This window comes from Microtus ochrogaster, chromosome 19 (genome assembly GCF_000317375.1).
Source record: "Microtus ochrogaster isolate Prairie Vole_2 chromosome 19, MicOch1.0, whole genome shotgun sequence".
NCBI lineage: Eukaryota > Metazoa > Chordata > Mammalia > Rodentia > Cricetidae > Microtus > Microtus ochrogaster.
In genome coordinates, this window is record NC_022021.1 from 48905965 (window position 1) to 48926612 (window position 20648).

Consider the following 20648-nt stretch of genomic DNA (forward strand, 5'->3'; position numbering starts at 1 on the left):
GTTTTCAGAAGCACTGAAGGGTGAAGGCTGGCACTCAGCTGGCTTCCTCTGCCCCAGGAGGAGCTAGCGACAGGGAGGTTGGCTTAGAGCTAAAGCCTGGACGGAGGGGCTGCATCATGCATGCCCTGCTGAAAACAGATAACAAGCATATTACAGGAAATGGCTTCAGTGGGAACCCGTTGGCTAAGGGCATTGGCTAAGGGCCTCTGGTCCTAGGATAAAGCCTGGCTGCTCTCAGCCGGCATCTCAGGCCTGTTCCAGGTGATGGGCTAATGACACAAGGCGGGGCTCAGTAAGCCTGTTGTCTCCCAGGCCCTTGGAGGACATGGTCTTTCTGCATCCTGCATCTCATCTAGCCTTTTCCAACAGGAGCCCAGGCCCCTACTCTGCTGACTACTTAGATTTGCTCAGACATCTACAACAATCAATGGTGCAAGTGTTTTATAGTAAATGTGTGTGTGCACGTGTGCATTCGTGCATTTGCTAGGAATTAAACCACTGATCTATGTTCCAGTTCCAAGCTTTTCTTTTTTCCCTCTCCCCTTCCTTCTTTCCTTCTTTCCTTCTTTCCTTCTTTCCTTCTTTCCTTCTTTCCTTCCTTCCTTCCTTCCTTCCTTCCTTCTTTCCTTTCTTCCTTCCTTCCTTTCTTCCTTCCTTCCTTTCTTCCTTCCTTCCTTTCTTCCTTCCTTCCTTCCTTCCTTCCTTCCTTCCTTCCTTCCTTCCTTTCTCCCACTCTCCCTCTTTCCCCCTTCTCTCTCTCCCTCTCTCCCTCCCTCCCTCTGTCTGCCTTCTCTCTCTTCCTCCTTCTCTTTCATATTCTTTCCATCCAAGCTGAGCTTAAACCTGAGCTCTTCTTTCTCACCTCAGATCCCTGAGCAGCTGTGGCTACAATTCTGCATATTGCAAGCCCTGTCTGTTGAGTGTGGATTTGTTTTGTTTGAGACAGGGTCTTCTGTAGCCCAGGCTGGCCCTGGGAGCTCACTACGTAAGCAAAGCTGGCCTCCCATGCGTGCGCTACACACGAGCATCACCACATGCAGCCTGTTGAATAGTTTTTACAATGCGTACTCTGCTAGGAATTTCATTCTTAAGTATGTGTTACAGGTTATTCCATTTTGCCTGTTAGTTCAAGGGATACCTGGCAAGCTCAAAAAGTCAGGTTGTCATTGCTGGAGCCTGAGTCATCACACAAGAACACAGTCCTCATGAGCCAACAGCTTCCGGGGAGCCTGAAAAAGGAAAGGGGTCTTGGAGAGAGTTTCCAGAGAAAAAAACCACACTAATTTTTTTCTTCTGACTCTACGCTTTGGCCTTATTTATTCTGTTGTTATTATGGGTGGGGGGACACCAGAGATTGAACCCACACCTCGCACAAACTAAGCGAGCTCTTGGCCACTGAGCTGTCTATCACTTTTCACTTTTCATTTTGAAGCAAGGTTTCGTTCATTGCCCCAGGCTATCTTTGGCCTCACTCACAGCCCAGGTAAGCCTTGAACTTGAATCCTCCTTCCTCAGTCTCCAGAGCAGCTGGGATTACAGACCTGCCCACTAGACCTGAATTAAGTTCAGAGCGCTGTACAAAAATCCTTGCTTCCCATCCTGGAGTTAAAATTTATAACTTAGTTTTTGCAAAAAAAAAAGTCCTTTAAATAAAGGAAGCCATCACCCAACTGTCATTATATTATTATGAGTTTATTTTTTTCCTTATCATATGAGAAATGCCAGCACATTGCAAAGAGGGTAAGATAAAACCTTACAAGCAAGTCAAAATAGATCTTATTCTATTTTTAATTGACAAATTAAATTGTATATATTTGTAGAGTACCATGTGATGTTAGGACATCAGCATACACCGTGAAGTGCTGAAATGATGATAATTAACCCATCTGTAATTCCAGATTTATTGCTCCTTTAAAGTCTCCGCTGGTTTTGAAACACACAGTGGATTATCATTAACTACCACTGTCACGTCTTGTAACAAATCTTACAATCTATTCCTCCCATCTGACATTTGCTACAAATCATCACCATCTATTTCTCCCGCCTGGCATTTGGTTCCCTCTAACAAGTCTTTTCCTCACAAAGCAATTAGCATAGTTATTTGTTGCCTGTCCCTTCAACTTTTCCTCCTGTGTAACAATGTTACAAGTGCCATTGTCAGCATCCGGAGTCCTAGAATCTGCAAGGACATCAGGTCATCAGCATTTCTGTGCCACTTTCCTTTGATGCTAGGTAGATTTTTCATTAACAACGTGAACCCTAATTCATCCTCGTTTGCTGCAGCCTGCGTGTGCGGATGCTGGACTCAGCACCATTGTCACCACACAGGCCTCAACTCATTGTTCTCGAACCAGGAGCCACACCCCATCCATCCCATCAGGCCAGCTGTGTTCCCGTAATAAGCCAAGCAGGGAGCAAAGGCTGTCTAATAAACCGGACTGGTTCATTACGAGATGAGAGTGTATGAAATTTCTGTATGGAAATAATTGGATTATTGGAAAGAAAAATTGGCTTCTTCTGAGGCAGCATTGTTAATCCAGGCTGCAGAAGACACTCGGGACACTTTACTAACAACAGCAACTGGGCTTAACCTTGACGTTCAAACTCAGCCGGTCGTGGTAATTCCTCCAGCAGCACGGTTTTTTGTTCTTTGTGTTCCGTGACGCCGAGGATCAAAGCCAGGGCCTCCTGAACACTAGGTAAAATAATCTTTCTGCACTGTATCCCTCGCCCTAAGGCATTTTAAAAGAGTGCACCCCAAGAAATTATAACTAAGCCCATGCCAACAAGTTTCTACTTACAAATTTATAACATATAAGAACACTTCTTGGCTCTACTTTGGATTTATTCCCATCTTGCTCAGTGGGATGAGCAAGCTAATTTGAAGAAACTGACAAGCTAAGACAGAATATATATATAAAATATATTTTGCATGGCCTTACCCTTGCTCATTTTATGAGCAGTCTTGATCAGGGACCTTAAAGCCAGTACAGAAAAGCCAATTTTATGCCTGTCTTACTTATGAAAACGACTGCAATGATTTAGCAAGATATGAATAAATGGAGCACCACATTGTATGAGAAAATGATAATATCTGATACGCAGGGATCCAAGGTTTCATATAAGAACACCTAAAATTTGACAATTTTTGGAAAAGAGACTTATCTCCGAAGGGTCTAATAAAATTAGCCGTTCGCTATGAAACTGGAGCCTTCTTACCTGGAAGCACCAGAGGATGTTTCTAATGCCATGTGATGGATTGCGTGCATGCTGACAGTCCCCCAAGGGGCCTTGTGTTGAAGGCTTGACCCCATGCCTAAGGAACTGCTGGGAGATGGCGGGACTGTCACCAACAAGCTGAGCTTCTTTTGTTCTGCTTGGGTGGAAAAGCGATGAGGAGGAGTGCAGCCCCTAGCACTAGCTGCTCTGACTGCGGGTGTGGGACCTGCATCAGAGTTTAGGTGCCTGTGGCCCAGCGCCCAGTAGCTGGTGCTATAGCCAGGGCTGAAGACAATGAAGACTTAGTGATTGGTGTTACAGCTCCCCCTCAGGCTGAAGCTGGTAACTGCATGGCTTTCCAGAGCTCTTCCAACAGCCAGGGCTAGACAGCCTCAGCTCTCCACGATCTGTGGTGTTTACTTGCGTTCTTGACCCTCCGTGAGCGCCACTGTCTGCATTCTGTCCTCCACTGCCTCTCCTCTCTTCAGTTCTCATGCCATCCTTCATGGGCTCAGCTCTCTGCCGTTTCTGCACCAGGACGCTCTTTGGAGCTCATCTTCTACCTCCTCCTGAGGATGCCCTACCCTGGGAATTGATTGCTCTTTAGTAAGAAGCACGGCCCACTCGAACATTGACAAAAGCTCACAGTTCAATACAGAAACCACGTGGAGGAGAATTGTTGGAGCTTAAGCTGCGTGGTGAGGGACAACTGTTTGGAAGAGCGCTCTTGGCCTTGGCACTCAGGAACATTGGCTGTGGTGTGCGGGAGAAGTTCTCCTCCTCAGCCAGGCTGAAGACCACTGTGTTGCTATTCATGGTGCTTGTGAGCGGGGTAACCTGAAGTGGATCTAGGCAGAGTCATCTCAGGGTCATTGAACTAGTTATGGCCAAAGCAGATCCTCCCGTGGCAAAACACAGGGAGGTGGCCAAAAAAATGATTTCCATCACCTAAAACATCTCTTTGGGGAGACACTGGTTTTAAGTGTTTGTTGGGCAGCTAGAGGGTTTTCTTTATTTTATTTTCATTTTACATACTAACAGTTCCCCCTCTCTCCCCTTTTCTCACCCCCTCCATCTCCCCCTTTCCCACCCCACCATCCATTCCTCAGAGATGGTAAGGCCTCCCATGGGGAGTCAACAAACCTTGGCATATCAAGTCAATGCAGAACCAAGCCATTTCTCCTTGTATCAAGACTAAGCAAGGTATCCCACCATAGGGAATGGGCTCCAAAAAAGCCAGTTCATGCACCCAGGATAAGTCCAGGTCCCACTGCCAGCCCTCCCACCCCCCGAAGAGATCAAGCCACACAACTGTCACCCACATTGACAGGGTCTAGTTTGGTCCCATGCAGGTCCCGAGCTGTCAGCCCAGAGTCTGTGAGCTCTCTCTAGCTCAGGTCAGCTGTCTCTGTGGCTTCCTGTCATGAGCTTCATCTCCCTTGCTCAAATGATCCCTTCTTCCTCTCTTCAACTGAACTTCAGGAGCTCAGCCCAGTGCTTGGCTGTGGATCTCTGCATCTGCTTCCATCAGTTACCGGATGTAGGCTCTTTGATGACAGTTAGGGTAGTCACCAATCTGATTACATCCTCTATTGCTAGGAGTCTTAGCTGGGGTCATCCTTGTGGATTCCTGGGAATTTCCCTAGCACCAGGCTTCATGAAGCAGGAAGAAGCAAGACAAAAGCACACAGCACGCAGGAGGGAAAATCATGGGTCTCTTTTTCCAAGAGATGTAAAACACATACACAAAAAGGCTTGTGGACTGGGAACAAAAAAAAGTAGTTATCATGGGCGTTTTGTTACTGATAGTGGTGTAAAGGCTGGGTTAGGTGGGACATCTGTTAGGGGTGTGTGCCAGCATACTAAGAAGGCATTTCTAGTCACGGAACGTTTAAGCATCTGCTTTAAAATTAGCAGGAAGATAAGATGACCCATTTTATGACTGCCACTTTCCCAAACCGATATCATCATCTCTGTGTTGTAAATGCTTATCTGTATATCCACAGATAAGTGCAGCTCTTACTCATGACTGAAACAGAGACATTGCAGAAAAACCTAAACTGGTCAGACTGCAGAGGAGAACCGAGCATGGGTGCTCATCTCCTGCTGATACATCTGCAAGGCAACCCCTGCACACTGACTAAGATGGGGCAGAAAACTCTAAGAGCCAGATGCTCGGGATGCCTGCTGTGAGGTCGTTCCTCCTATACAGGGTGCGACAGCTGCCTCCATAGAATCTGAGTTGCCTCAACAAGGCAATGTAAGCTGGCATGTCGGAGGGAGACCTCACAAGACCCCGCCCCTAATGAAGACCTGCAGCTAGGTAGTGGCTGCTGAGCAGGAGAGTCAGTGTGCCTCAGGAATGAGCCCCCTGATGAGTTACTTGATTCCAAGTGGCCAGTCCTGGAGATGCATACATAAGAAAAACACTAACTGGATTCAGCAAGATGTGTGTGTGTGTGTGTGTGTGTGTGTGTGTGTATGCACTCGAGTAGGTGTGTATTGTATGTGTGTGTCTAAAACGATGGTAAGGAAGAAGAGAGTATGGGTTTGGGATGAAGTGGGGGATACAGGAGGCTTTGGAGGGGAAAGAGGGGGTGAAATTTGATGTAAACACAAAACTCATGTATGCAATTTTTTTTTTTTTGGTTTTTCGAGACAGGGTTTCACTGTAGCTATCAAGCCTTTCCTGAAACTAGCTCTTGTAGACCAGGCTGGTCTCGAACTCACAGAGATCCGCCTGCCTCTGCCTCCCGAGTGCTGGGATTAAAGGTGTGCGCCCCCACCACCTGGCTAATGTATGCAATTCTTTATGAATTTTTAAAGGGGAAATAAATCATCAGCATGTAATTTAAAAGAGAATTAATTTGTATATAATTATCAGGGAAACATTAAAGCATATAAATTATTGGAAAGGAACATGTTTAGTAAGATGGCTATATATAAAGTTAAATATGACATTAATGACAAAACTGATAATATAAAAAATTCCATGTAAATTACCTTATAGTATGTCTAAAAGATATTTTTGAAACCCATACGTACAAAACCTATACACATAAGGACATTTTAATAAAAACAAAAATAGATGTCAAGGTGGGTACAGCATCACACAGGGAGAAATTCCCCTGGTGCATTTTAGAGTTAACGCCGCTCCAGACAGAAGAACTTCTAAGTGACTTGTGCCCTGAGCGTTAATGGAATTGTTTTGACAACCCTAACAGTTTGTATATGCGTGAATTTTTTAAAAGTAAAAGAAATTATTTCTTTCTGATTTGGAAGTCCTTGTTCTTTTGTCTTGCTAAGTGCTTTGGCTAGGCTATAAATGGCTTAAATGCACACCCGACTTTGCTTAGACTCACATGTCGTAAGATTTTTAGAAGAACATACAAATTTGTTGTAATTTTATCTTGAATATATAAAAAACAAGCTATAAATTGTACAGTAGTTTTTATACGAAGTATATATATTTCCATTTTATTCATGTAAAGTTAAATGACAGTAAAAGCAAGCAATACTTGATGCATATGGAAATAGTCTTATTTTGTTTCTAGCCTAAGTTACATAAAATCAGAAATATGAATTCCAAGAGCAAGGGAGACATCGGAACTAGCTGGTATACTCCACTGACTCCTGAAGGCTGTACTGTAGGCCAGCTCCACTGATTTCATGAGTAGGCAGGCATTAGCGTGGACTTATGTTACTTTCTCCTGTCACTTATTAACCCACATTTGCAGAGGATTTCCCCATCAGGCGTGTCCCAGGGTCATAACCACAATCCCACGTTAATTCTGTTCTGTTCTCGCTTTCACACGCTTGTTGGTGAGGAAGGCCATGGCTGGAAAATCCCTGCGTTTCTAGAAAACACGCCCTGTACCGAGGGATTCAGAAAACAAGCATGCTTGAGGAAATGTCCCAGATTTTTGAAGCATTGGTGGGAAATCTGGTACAGCGTCCTTGGCGTCTCCTGGCAACTCTTTATCAACAAACCCCTGCTGATTCTGAGATGCTGGAAGTGTTTCCTCTTGGGGGGTTCAGCTGGAACTTCAAGCACCTGTTTGGTATTCTCCTGGTCCAGTGTAGCTGCTTGGTGACCTCTATGGTGAAGTGTCTTTTAGTTCTATCGATCACATCCTATCATCCACCTGCTTGTTTTCAGAATCTCCATCTTGCTTTGAACTTAGGTCTTAGTGATCTCTCCAGGATGGAGAGAGTTCAGGTGTCCTGGAGCGGGGTTCAAAGCCATCTTTATCTTCTCAGGTGTCAAGACTCTGAGGGAATCAATCTCATGTTCTTCTGCTTGTAACAGAAAACAGCTGTCTTGGGTGCAGGGCTTCTAACAATGGAGTGAGGCTAATATTGAAATATTTTTACAGTTTGCTTCCTTGGCAGGCTCCTTTGAATCATCTTAGGTGGATGTTTCTGTTTGGGGACTTGGAGGATTTTTTTTTAAAGATATTTATTTATTTATTTATTTATTTATTTATTAATTATGTATACAATGTTTTGTCTGTGTGTATGCCTGCAGGCCAGAAGACGGCACCAGACCTCATTTCAGATGGTTGCGAGCCACCGTGTGGTTGCTGGGAATTGAACTCAGGACCTTTGGAAGAGCAGGCAATGCTCTTAACCACTGAGCCAACTCTCCAGCCCCTTGGAGGATGTTTTTTACAATCAGAACATCCAAGTTCTATGTTTCTCATGTTTGAAAATGGGTTTTCATTGTGTTTTGTTATTTTTCATTTTCACTGATATTGTTAGGTTTTTTTGGGGGGGGGGCATAGTTCTGCTTAGTAATCTTCCTGAGTAAGCACACACAGTGTCCCCTGTCAATGTCACCCCAGCAGTGTACTTCCCGGGCCTCCTCCTCGGTTTTTAAACACCTACAGCCTCACCAGAAGACCATAGTGGATTTGATACATCTGTTGGCTATACTTTCGCAGCAGGTTGCATTCATAAATGCCAGTAGGTATTAATCTCCGCCTTCTTTTATATCAAGTACATATGCCATTTCTTGACAAGGGGCCTGCTTGCATTCTTTGCTTTCAGCTGGAGACATGCACTTTTTTTTTCTTTTATGGCTATGCAGCCCTCAGAACAGTCATATGAACCAGAGAGCAAGCTGGAAAGGTTTAGATAAAGTGCTCGGGCCGTCGGATCCTTCTGTGCTTACACCGTGGAAGTCTCCTACTTTCGCTTTATTTACAGAAAGACATTGGCACTGATTCCACTCCATCACTAACATCCATACCAGAAACAACTTGGTCAAGCTTTGGGCAATTCTGAGTCAACCGAAGGTAAGTATCAAAGAAAAGCTGCCTGTGAGTGAACAGCTACATTGTCTCAGCAGGGAACGGACTTCTTGCACATGGAGAGCAGAGGACTGAGAGCTGTCATTGTGTGTCATCTTTGAGAGGGACATCTGATTATCAGCCACAGAAGGTTGTCTCTCTTTAAGGTGAGTGGCATTTGTACTAGACAAGCATGGAGCAGAGGTGACAAGAGGTGAGATAATCAAGGGGACTCCTCCTGCCTTAAGTCTGCCCTTTTATTTTTGCCGAGGGAGCGCTTCTTTTCCCCGCGGATCTTTAGCTGCGGATGAACTGTTGCAGCCGCCTTGTTCACCAGAACCATGGCCACGCTGGGCTCTCTGTCAGTGGTAGACCCGTCTTTTATCTTCTGCTTCAATGGCTGCAGCACATTCTGCTACTTTCCAGACACGATGTCTACTTTACCATCATCTTGTAGATCCACCTAGGACATCTTTGCATTCTTTGCCACCTTTTCTCCCATCTTTTGATGATGTTTATATAAACTTCTTCAAAATTAAGTTCATCAAAAAAATGTATCAGAAACCACTTAGATTGGATAATATTACCAGAGTACAGCGGGAGGCTTCGTGAAACCTGCAGCCATCCAGCAGATTACGTCAGTGTGCGTCGCTGTTTTAGGGTTTCCTCCAGCAGGTTACGTCAGTGTGTGTCACTGTTTTAGGGTTCCCTCCAGCAGGTTACGTCAGTGTGTGTCACTGTCTTAGGGTTCCCTCCAGCAGGTTACGTCAGTGTGCGTCGCTGTTTTAGGATTCCCTCCAGCAGATTACGTCAGTGTGCGTCGCTGTCTTAGGGTTTCCTCCAGCAGGTTACGTCAGTGTGTGTCACTGTCTTAGGGTTCCCTCCAGCAGGTTACGTCAGTGTGTGTCACTGTCTTAGGGTTCCCTCCAACAGATTACGTCAGTGTGCGTCACCGTCTTAGTTAGGGGTTCATCGCTGTGAAGAGACACCGTGACCACGACAACTCTTATCACGGAAAACATTTAACTGGGGCTGGCTCACAGTGCAGAGGTTTAGTCCATTGTTATTTCTGCAGAAAGCATGGTGGTATGCAGGCAGACATGGTGCTGGAGAAGGAGCCAAGGGTTCCACATCTGGAGCCACAGACAGCGGGAAGAAAGAGTAAGGCACCGGGCATGGCTTGAGCTTCTGAAACTCAACCCCCCCTCCCCCCCAGTGACACACTTCCTCCAATAAGGCTACAACTACTTCAACAAAGCCACAAATCCTAATCTTTTTGAAAAACGTCACTCCCTCTGAGCCTATGGGACCATTTTCTTTCAAAGTATCACAATTGCCTAATATTCTTTGGTACTTGTAGAGTTTTCAAACAGAAATCAGTGCTGAGAAGACTTTCAGAATGACTGCTAGTCCAAGTTAAACAGGCACACACATCTTCATCGACACCTATACTGATCGCTGGATCAGGACTACTGAAAATATTAAAAAGTTAATTCGGTGTTTTGGTCTGCAAACACTTGAAACATTCCATGAATTGGGCCAGTGGTCGACACTTCAATGTTCTGCTTCAGCACTGCCTGCTGTCCTGCATGGCTGGGAAGTTGGTCAAGTGCTGGGGGATCACCTTCCATTTCCTCTACCACGTCCTCCGCCATCCCTTATAACTAGCCTCTCTTGTCTCCGTCTTCATGTTCTACCGTACCCACGCCTGCGTTTGTCTGTATACACATACATTGCTGGCTAGATTCCGCAAATGAGAAGGAGCAAGTGGGATCTTCTGAGGCTGTTTTTGTAAATGTGAGGAATTGGAAAACTCTGAGCTCCTTCGGAGGGTCTTGATTACTCCTCTCCACCGTGGGGAGTGCCTGTGTTCTCTGCCACTGCTGAACTCGGTCCGCACTGAGCCTTAATGTAGCTGAGAAAACTTCCACAAAACAGACTGTGCCTGTTCACTGTCCTCCTCAGAGCAGGAAAGACACTAACCTCCCCAGCGTCCAGAGTCTACACGCTCTGTCGAAACTCTGCTGGAGGAACATGTTGACAGCAAAGAGCTTTCACTCCACACAGCCAGACGGCTTCGTGTTTGCCCTCGGGTCTTGGCTATAACGTTCTGAGCCTTTATGGAGACGGGTGTCTGCAGCCTAGGCTGGTCTTGCCCTCGAGCTCCTCTGTGTCCTCACTCACACAGCTGCTTCTGTGGTCTGAGAACTGGTATTCCCGATGCATGCCACCATGCTCTCCCCCCCATGCTGACTCTTTAACAAGTTTTGAGGTGACTGAAATTCTCGTCACACGAGCATTAGCTTGTTTGACATCAGGGCTTTACCGTAGTGATGCTATTGCCCCGGCCATATTTATTCATATGCTCATCTTGGGTTTCACGTTGACTTATAGGCTAAGAGGAAGCTATTTAACGATCAATTATTAAACAACCTTGCTCATGTTCAAATATTGGGTCTTTGGGCAAACAGTTTTACATCCACAAAGGAAGAGCCTGGGAGAAAATGCTACAGTAGTGAGCAAACTGCATGGGCTCAGGCTGCAGTGGGAGTGGCCTTGGGGACTGTCTACTTCTTCTTCGGTTGCTGTGATAGAACTCTCCGATGATCAGCCCAGGAAGGAAGGTTTATGTGCTCATAGCTTTCTATCATACAGTAGGAGTTCAGGGCAGTCGGTCTCATCGCACACACAGTCAACAGGCCAAGGGAGATGAGGGTCAGCGCTCAGCTCCTCTTTTCTACAGCATGTGTCCAGATCTCAGTCCGGGGAGCAGTGCCACCTACAGTGGGCAAGTCTTCTGAACTCAGCCCGGTGAAGATAATCCCCTTCAGGCATGCCCGTCTTCCCAGCGCTTCTAGAGCTCAAGTCGGCAGCTGAAATGAATCACCCCAGGAACGCGCCTTGCAAGTGGACATTTTAGACTCCCTAAATGGCACCGCCTCTTCTTTCTCTGGCATAGGATGCTGACGATGCCTCCTGACGCCTGTCTCTCAAAGGACTCGAAGTGACGTGAAGGAGTGGTGTGGCCCTGCTTAGCAGAGGCTCGTTTGTGCTAAAGTAGGATGGAGGGGGAGGCTGACAGACGCCCAGCTGCTGTCTCTGTTTCAGCAACACGTATTACTCCTTTGCCTGTTCCTTTACTTTTGTGAGTATCTATTCACCCCAAAACTTAGCAATGTAAGGCAAAATAATGATCTTAAAAAAAAAAAAAACCTCACTCATTATTTCTCAGTCTCCATCCCCTACTCCTGTGGGTATCCGCTGGGCTCAGCTGGATGGTTATGGCTTGGGGTCTCTTGCAGCCCTTGCCGCCCAATGGCGAGGGTGGTGGCCTCTCTCACACGCCTCCTTGGCGATGCTAGTGCCAGCCAGAAGCTTGTCTGGGGATTTGGATAGGGCCCAATCGCTGCGGTCCATGGGTCTCTGAAGCATGGCGGCTGAGTGAGAACAAGACTTACGAGCTTCCTTCTCAAGGTCTGCTGTGATCCAGGGGCACACCACAAGCTCAGAGGGAAGGAGACATCTCCCTGGGTCTGGATATGGGAGCGAAGATGGAAATAATTCTGTTTCTATTAGCTGAGCAACTTCTGGCCTCGTACGGTGCCTGGACTGAGGAAGACAAGCAGAAGAGCAGTCGGTGATGCCCTGTCTTTTTGGAGACCTGAAGGCTTCATCAATTCAATGCAGCACGAATTCTAATTGGTCTTAATAATGCAGTGGTATCACATATCAGTGGTGTCACATATCACGGGGGTGAAAGTGTAAAGGTCAAAGAAGCAGAGCAGCCAGCCCCTAGTTCTCCCCTCTATGGAATCCTTAGACGAAATGGGGAATCCTGTCTCTACAAGGCCTCAGAACTCATAATACGATCCACTCATCCATTCCTTCACCCATTCAGCGAGTTTGCCGTAGATACATATTGTGCTAGATAATTTTTTGTGTCAGCATGGACAGGATTCTGCTTGGGCTATCTGGGAAGAAGAAATCTTAATTGAGAAAATGCCTCCACAGGACTGGTTTGCAGAAAAGTCGGTGGGGGCATTTTCTTGATTGGTGATTGGTGCTGGAGCAGCCAGCTCACCCTGGCAGTGCCACCCCTGATGGCGGTCCTCGGAGCTATAAGAAAGCAGGCTGAGCAGCAAACCAGTGAGCAGACTCCCCTGTTGGCTTCTGCTTCAGTTCCTGGCCCTGCATTCCTGCCCTGCTGGAGTTCCTGCCCCCCGACATCCTCCAGTGATGAACTGCTATGCCGATTGGCAAGCGGCATGAACCCTTTCTTCCCCGAGCGGGTTTTGGTCATGGTATTTTATCACAGGAATAGAAATCACAACTAAAACACAGGTGCAGTCCTTATGGGCGCATGATTTAATACAAAGCTGGGCCGCCTGGCTCTCATCTGCTCGAGTGTGGAGAAGAAAGACATGCTGGCTGCCAGCAAGCGTAAAACTGCGCCACACAGGTGAGGCTAGCAGCAGAGCCTCCAGCAGGCTGGCCTTGGGGGGTTGGTTGGAAGGCTTTGTTGAGGTTCTGCCTGGAGGAGATTTGCTGCAATCTGCCTGCCTCCTTTGAAGCTGGTTGCTAGTGATTTCTTTCCAGCTGTCTTTCTTTTGCTCCCAAAGGAGGGCACAGGCTTCCAGACTGTAGTTACAGATGAGGACGCTAGAGCAATCAAGGTGGAGCTGGTTTTAGGGCATGAGGCAGACTGGAAAGAACTGTTTGTCCTTCAGGCACTTGCTCTTGTAGGCCCTGGCTCCCAGAGTGACGCTTTCTCCTCATGGAGCAGCTCCAGGGACGATGCAGACTGGCCTTTATCTCACAGTTCAGGAGAACCACGGGCTCTTGTCTCCCAGAGAGAAGGAGAGGGCGCCTGCAGCCAGTGTGGAGGAAGGACCTCAGAAATGTCCACAGTGAAGAGGGCAGATGGCAGAGCTGGGGAATCGGGCATGGAGATGATTTCATGTCAGGATGAGGCTGGGGAATCAGGTACACAGAATATCAACCCTTCCATGAAATGTTTACCTCTGCTTGTCTGTGGATGTGTGAATGGTACTGTGAGCATCCCCACTGGTATCTACCTGTCTGCAGTGTGTTGATCCAGCAAAGGCCACTCAATGTGCTAATGGAAGCTAACTAGGGCTAATACTCTATAATGTTTGGACTCTTTACATGACTGAACCGGGAGAAATAGAGTCTTTTCACTGTGGTGGAGAAAGGTGCTGTTTGGTGATTGTGTTCAGTCAGGTGCAGAATCCGCATCCCAGCATAGAGGGCTCTGTGACCTTGACCTCCTTTCTGTCCTGTCCCTCACAGTCCTGGACAGCTTACAGTTGACAGATGGGCACTGTCCCTTCAGGACCCAGTGCCTTTACAACTCCTGATCTTCGAGAGAAACAGAAAACTTCACCTTTCTCCCAGTGAGGCATGTGGGCATGTACCCGTACCTGTGTGAGGAACACACTCACATGTGTGTGCAAGAATGCACATTCACATTACTCTTACAGGCACATACACACATCATGCATGCTTGCACCCTCACAGAGTGCACACACAGATGTGTACACAGATAGAGTCATCCTCCGCATTTCCCCCCAAAGTCATCCCTACAAAAGTCCCCTGCCCAACTTCTCTGGAAGGAATGTGGTTCCCAGGTCACACCACCGGCTCAGTATTGGCTCACAGTCATATGTGGTATGGGAGGGCCTTTTCAGGAGGCTGTGTTATTTCTATACCTGGCAGTCGGCACAGCCGTGTCCACAGTGTGGGGTTAATGGTTGAAGCCATGACGGAAACATGTAAGTGAAAGACTGGCTGCACAAAGCCCCTCGGAGAAGTTGGCCATGGTGACGGGACCCATGTCTTTGAGTCCCTGGTCCTTGCCGTCCAATCCACCATGGCTATGCTTTACTTCCTTTACATCATAAGACAGGAAGAGAAGCGATGGAGACTCCATCCTGAGATACTTCCAGATAAAGAACCTCTCCAGAGACAGAGTCCAGAGTCTTTGAGTTCAGCTGCTTAAGCCTCATGTCCGGCAAACTCATCTGCAAAATGAAGTTATGATAGAACCTTCTGAACATCCTCCATGAATGTTGGTTATCATCATCGTCGTCACCATCATCATTGTCGTCGTCATCATCATCATCATCATCTTTATTATGTCATCATCGTCATCAGTAGCAGCATCAGTATCTTGATCATCATAACATCATCTATTACGTCATCTTTATTATTATCGTATTGTATCACCATCATCATCATTACGGTAAACAGCAACAGCAGCGCTCATATTGAGTAAGGAATCCTCGGTGCCTGTGCTTACCAGTGCTGTAAGGCAGAGTGAGGCTAATCTTGAAACTCGCCAATGCATGGACAACCTGTGTCCCCCATTGTACTGTTTATTCACCTCTGATCCCCACCCCACCGCTGAGTCACGAACCTGTCCCTCTCTGGGCCTGTCTTGTCACTGTGAGACCTTCCTGCTGCCAGGCCCATTCTGCTCCCTTTCCTGAAGTCCTCCTGCCTTCTACGCTGTTCATTGAATCAGGATTACCACCAGCTCACAGTCTTGCTGGTAGAGATGTGGTTTCTGGGCACTGAAGATGAGTCCTGGTTTCCCTCATCCGGGATGGCAGGAAGTTAGAGGGGCTCACACTGAAGGCCAGGCATTGTGCCGGGCATGAGGGCTCTGGCTTGGCTCAAGCTTCATCTTCTCACCCAGGGCCCAGCACGGGGCTCTGAATAAAGTACCTGGCTCAGGGACATTTGTGCAGTAAATTAGTGCCTTAGTCTTTCTCCTTGCGAGATAAGACCTACTATTTAGGGAATGTGTTTATTTTTCTGGGCAGAAAATACAGAGAAGTTCGGAGTTGGAAGGGCACCGGGGCCCAGGTGCTGGTGACAGGCTGCATGGCAAGGCTGATTGAGTTTCTGCACGGGAGCTGCCAGCAGAGAGGGCAGCATGTAAGGTCCAAGCCTGTGGTAGCTTGGGACAACAGGTGCCAGAGCAAGGCCATCATGTCAGATAAAGGAGGTGGCTGTCAGGCTGGCTTTCATTAGACCAAGCTGCAGCATGTCGGTTCTTAAGAGTGTCAGTTCCAGAGCTGGAGAAGGATCCAGAATTCTCGGTGTGCAACTGAACAATGTTGCCGGGGACCAATATGAAAGTCAGGATGGGTTCATGAGTATTTAAAAAACAGCTTTTTTATGTCTTCATTGATTTCACAAGGGAGAGGCAGATGTCTGACAAGTGGAGAGAAGGGGACATATTGTGGAGGGAGAGGAGGAACTGAAAGAATAAACAAAGGGTCAGGTAAGAGCCTGGTGGAGGAGGGCCTGCCAGGCCAGTGGGTGGTGCCCAGCTGGGATTCGGGGAATCCTCTGAAGAGGTGACCCTGATGGTAAGGAGGATGGGCCCTCTGCAAGACCAGACAGAGTGCACCCAGGCGGAGCATACCCAGATGGAGTACACCCAGGCAAAGCACACGCAGGCGGAGCACACCCAGGTGGAGCACACCCAGGCAGAGCACACTCATGTGGAGCACACCCATGTGGAGCACTCCTAGACAGAGCACGCCCAGGCAGAGCACACCCAGGGAAGCACACCTATACAGAAACACACTCAGGAGGAGCACACCCAGGCGGAGCACATTCAGGTGGAGCACTCTCAAGTCCACTCAGGCAGAGGACAGCCATGCAAATTGTCAATGCGGCACACTAGTGACTCACCAGGAAGAGAGCTGCCTAGAATTAAGGAGGTAGTGGGACTCAAAGCTGGGTGAAAGTCAGGCTAGGGCCGTGGGTAGCATTGTCTTCTGAGGGGCCTGCAGGAGAGTGGGCCACGAGTTACCAGTGCTGTAACCATGCTAAGCCTGTGCCCAGGCTGACCTCGGTAACCTAGCCCATGATGTGAGAAGGAGAAGCTTAGGTAAGCTATAAGACCCATTGCCCCACTACTCTGCAACTGTTCCCACTCCACTGTTCTTGTGTCCCTGTCAGACCTGCCTTGGGCCTGAGATGGAGTCTTCCTGTCCTACTGTCCTATTGTGTCCCACCCAGAAGATGGTCTGCCACGCTGTCCCATGGGAGGAGAGAAGCATCCATAAGACAGTTTGTTGCTGAGCTGTGTTCTCACGTCTCCCAGTCTGGTCTGGGACTTGCTGTACAGAGGATGAGCTGAGCTTTTCATCATCCTGCTCCTACCTCTCAGGCCTGGTATAGCTGTGCACACCCGAGCCCAGTTTATCCAGTGCTGGAGACTGAACTGGCCGCTCCCCGCATGTCAATTGAGCTACGATGGCTGCAAGGAACAGTATTCAACATCACGGCAGTTGCCAGAGCGGAAAAGGTTATGAGACATTTGAGAACAGGGAGAGGGTCGTTGGTGGGTGGTTTTGTGAAGCCTCATAAATGAGGGAAGGAGAGAGTGGGGACACAGAAGGGAATTGCCTTCGTCCCCTGGGGCGCCCTAGGTCTGAGCACACCATGGAACACGGTGACCTGAAGAGCACACCTACCTGTGTGTCATCACCAACAGTCCGCAGCAGCATGAGAGAAGCCCAGTGCTAACTCTGGGGAGCAGGGGGGTTGGCACAGCGAAGCAGAGCAGGAACTCCTTAGGGTTCTGTGTCTGGGGGCACAGTGTGGAGCCTAGCTGTTGGCTGGAGGTGAAGGTGTGTTATGCCCAGATCGCGGAGTCCCCCCAAAACCAACAAGGAGACTGAGTCCCGTATAGAAAAGCAAAGAACCTTTAAGTCCAAACTCGGACTCTTTGTATGTTCAACGCATCGGCACAATCAGAGACTCTTGGGCTCATTTGGGGGTGGGGATTTTATAATAGCAGAGTTTGGGATGAGGAATTTTTAAGGTTCAGGATCCCTGACTGATTGACATTTGTCTAACAGTGTCCTGGTGAGGTGTGTGCTGGGCTAAGGGACACCAGGTGAATCCTATGTAGATGGTTGGAACCATACAATGGTTAGGTATTTCCTTTGAAACATTAGGTACCCTTGCATGATCTGCTCCTGGGTGGTGCCTGGGTGGTCTCTGTTGAGCCTGTAATGGCTGGGCCCTAAAGGTGCATGCTGGGAAAGAAGGACGTAAAGAGGGGTAGGTGTGGAGGCTATTGACGTTGCTGAGTCCTAGTTTGGGTCATGGGTGGCTCATGACTGACAGGACATTGTTCTACCTTTTAGAGTTTCAACAAGGGCTGGTAAGGGGGTGATAAAGTCCCTGAGGACAGGAAGGCACAGGGTGTCATGGGCTCTTAGGGGAAGTGATTCAGCATTCAGGAAGCAGAGCCATCACAGAGCTCAGGGCTCCGAACGACCTAGACTTCAGTGGTGGCAACGGGAAAGCCATATGATGGTGACAGTAAACCAGACCTTCCTTGCTGGTGGCACCGAGCAATGTGCCAACAGTGTGCAAAGCCATTTTATAACTGTCCAGACAGCTATATACAAGTGTATCATTTCACCCAACCACTCCATGGCTCAGGAGAAATGAAAATTATGCCCACTCAAAACTGTCCACGAATGTTTGCAGGGGCATTATTCACCATCAGCAAAAACTGGGGGCACTCCAGATGTCTGTCAACTGAGGAAGGGCGGATTAACCAAAGCAGAATGTCCTCACAGGGAACATCACTTGGCCATGGGAAGGAACGATGCACTCATACATGCTCCAGCAAAGGTGAACCGGGATTGTGACACTCCCTGGAAAAACCACGCATGAGGGGCGGATGTGTGATTCATTAGCAGGGAATGAATCCCCAGAGGGGGCTCTCTGTGGGAATGAAAGCAGATTCTAGAATACCGGAGGGGGGGTTGTTAATGGACTGGGGGACATGAGGGAGTTGGCGGGAGACACAGGGTTCCCTTGTGGAGGAAGTGAGGTGCTATTAAAACTGTTTGTGGCTGCACATTATCTGAACGTATTAAAAAAAAAACCCACAGAATTATACACTTCCAAAGGGCAGAGCGTGTGCTTGAGAGGTAAGAGCTCAGGCTGTTTAGGAAAGGCTATTTCAAAAGCACAAGCCTGGGGATGGGAGACGGAAAAGGGAGGCTGAAGCTGCTGGGTTGTTGCTGCAGGCTTGTGGATGCAGAAACCCACACTGTTCTGCTCCAGAAGGGGCACAGCAGGAGGACTGGCCTGAGGGCACAGTCCAGGACTGGCGATGGGGAGGGGCATCTGTGCATCATTTGAAAGTGGATCAGAAGTAGATTCCTTCCTGCCCAGTGACTTCTGAGGTCGGGGAGATGTGGTCTGGCTCGCTCTGGGTATCTGGGAGGGTTCGTGCTTTGAAAGCAGCAGCAGATTAGAGAGCCAAAAGCAACAGCTCAGTCCAGCATGTCTGCCTTGGGACGGCAGCTCCGTCTATTGCTTATAGCTCAGCAGCACATCAGAGGTCACCAGCAGTGTAAATCTCTCTAGAAACATTTGTGCTCAGAAAGCAACAACAGCAAGACTTACTGTAAAGCCAGCATGCCTGTCAAACCTTTGGAAAATGCTGAATGCTGAGGAAACAGTCCTGCCGAGGCCACAAAGCCTCCTCCCTCAGGAGACACCTACAGTAGAAGAAAGTGTTAATGGAAGAAGGACACTCGAGGGGCAGGCGGGGACACCCCTACCCCACGTTTCCTACTTTGCAAGTGTTCCGTAGTGGTGAGGTGCTGTCTGTCACGTGACAATCTTTCCTCCAGGCAAAAGCTGCTTCAGATCTGAGCCACTCTCTTCCCACCCTTTTTATGTGGAGGCCTAAATCAATAGGTGCATCCACACCCCTTGGTGCCCAGAGAGACTGGAAAACAGCAAAGCCAGTTAAGAGACAGACTCCTTTGAGGTTGGGCAGGTGATATTTGCCCAGGCCTTGCCGCGGGCCATCTTCCATATCTATTCCCAATGTGATACTTTACGATACAGACAGAGGAGAAGTGTAATTCTGTAAATTAGGCAAGGTAGGGAGGTTTCGGGACATTTAGGATTGCTGACCAACAGATTCCTGGCAAAGCACGCCACAAGCATAAACTGGTGAAACAGAACACTCTGGTGATGAGTCTGTCTGAACCATGCCCTCTTGCTGCCTCTGCTGGGCGCTTCTGCCTTCCCAGGGCATCTCTCCTTTTTTATTAATATGTCTGCAAATGATCAGCACAACCCAGGATGGAGACCCAAGAGAGGAAGCCACAGATACATAGGAATGAGGATATCAGATACACAAATGGTAGACCTGAGCAAAAAGAAACACAAGGCTTTTTATCATGGAGATGGTTTTGGGGGGCTGGGGTAGGGAGCATGGGAATGAGGGTGCAAAATGAAGAACATTGTCAGGACATGGCCCCGCTGGCACAGCAGCAAGCATGGGAAGGAGCACTCCCGGAGCACGGGAGCACCAAGGTTGGGTGCAGGCAGGCTTACGTGCCTGAGAAATGGGCCTTTGTTCCCTGAGGCAGCTGAGAGCCTTGGATCCCTCTTGGGTCTCAGGCATTGAGGGCAGAGAGAAGACACTGAGCCTTGACAGCTCAGGGAGAATGAGGGAAGCATTGGATTCCTGGTGATGTCCTATTGGACTAGAGAGAACCGGTGTCCTTGGGACCCCAATCTGTCGGAGGCTGGATGGGTGGTGCGCCCATTGGCTTGGCGTGGGTAAGAGAAGAGCATGTACCTGTTGGAGCTGTGACCTCCTGCAGGGAGTGGAGGGAGGGGAAAGGCTCAAGGCTTGGTGGTTACAGCACTGAGCACCAGGAGTGAGGCTCAGGGGTGTGGCTCCTGAGAACCTTGGTTTCTTTTGCTCTTCGCCTCACGCTCAGGGGCGGCCAAATTGGGCCAGCAGACAGAGCCTTTCCATCGGCAGAGACCATGCTGGGAAGCCCTGCTCTAGGTGCGATTGGGGCCCCCATAGGGAAACAAAACCAGGGGTATGAAACAGGGCTCGGCTTTCAGTCAGCATTCTTCTCACTGAGGCCACTGTGCTCTAGGATAAACGGTGCCCACTGACTCACAGGTACCAAACCTCAGGACAAATGTACCCAGCACAATGGCAGGCACTCCACACCATGGCAGGCAGGGCTCCGTTGTTGGTATATGCCCGAAAAGACAGTGTATACAGCTCATCTTGACCACTTTGGAGATGGATACCAG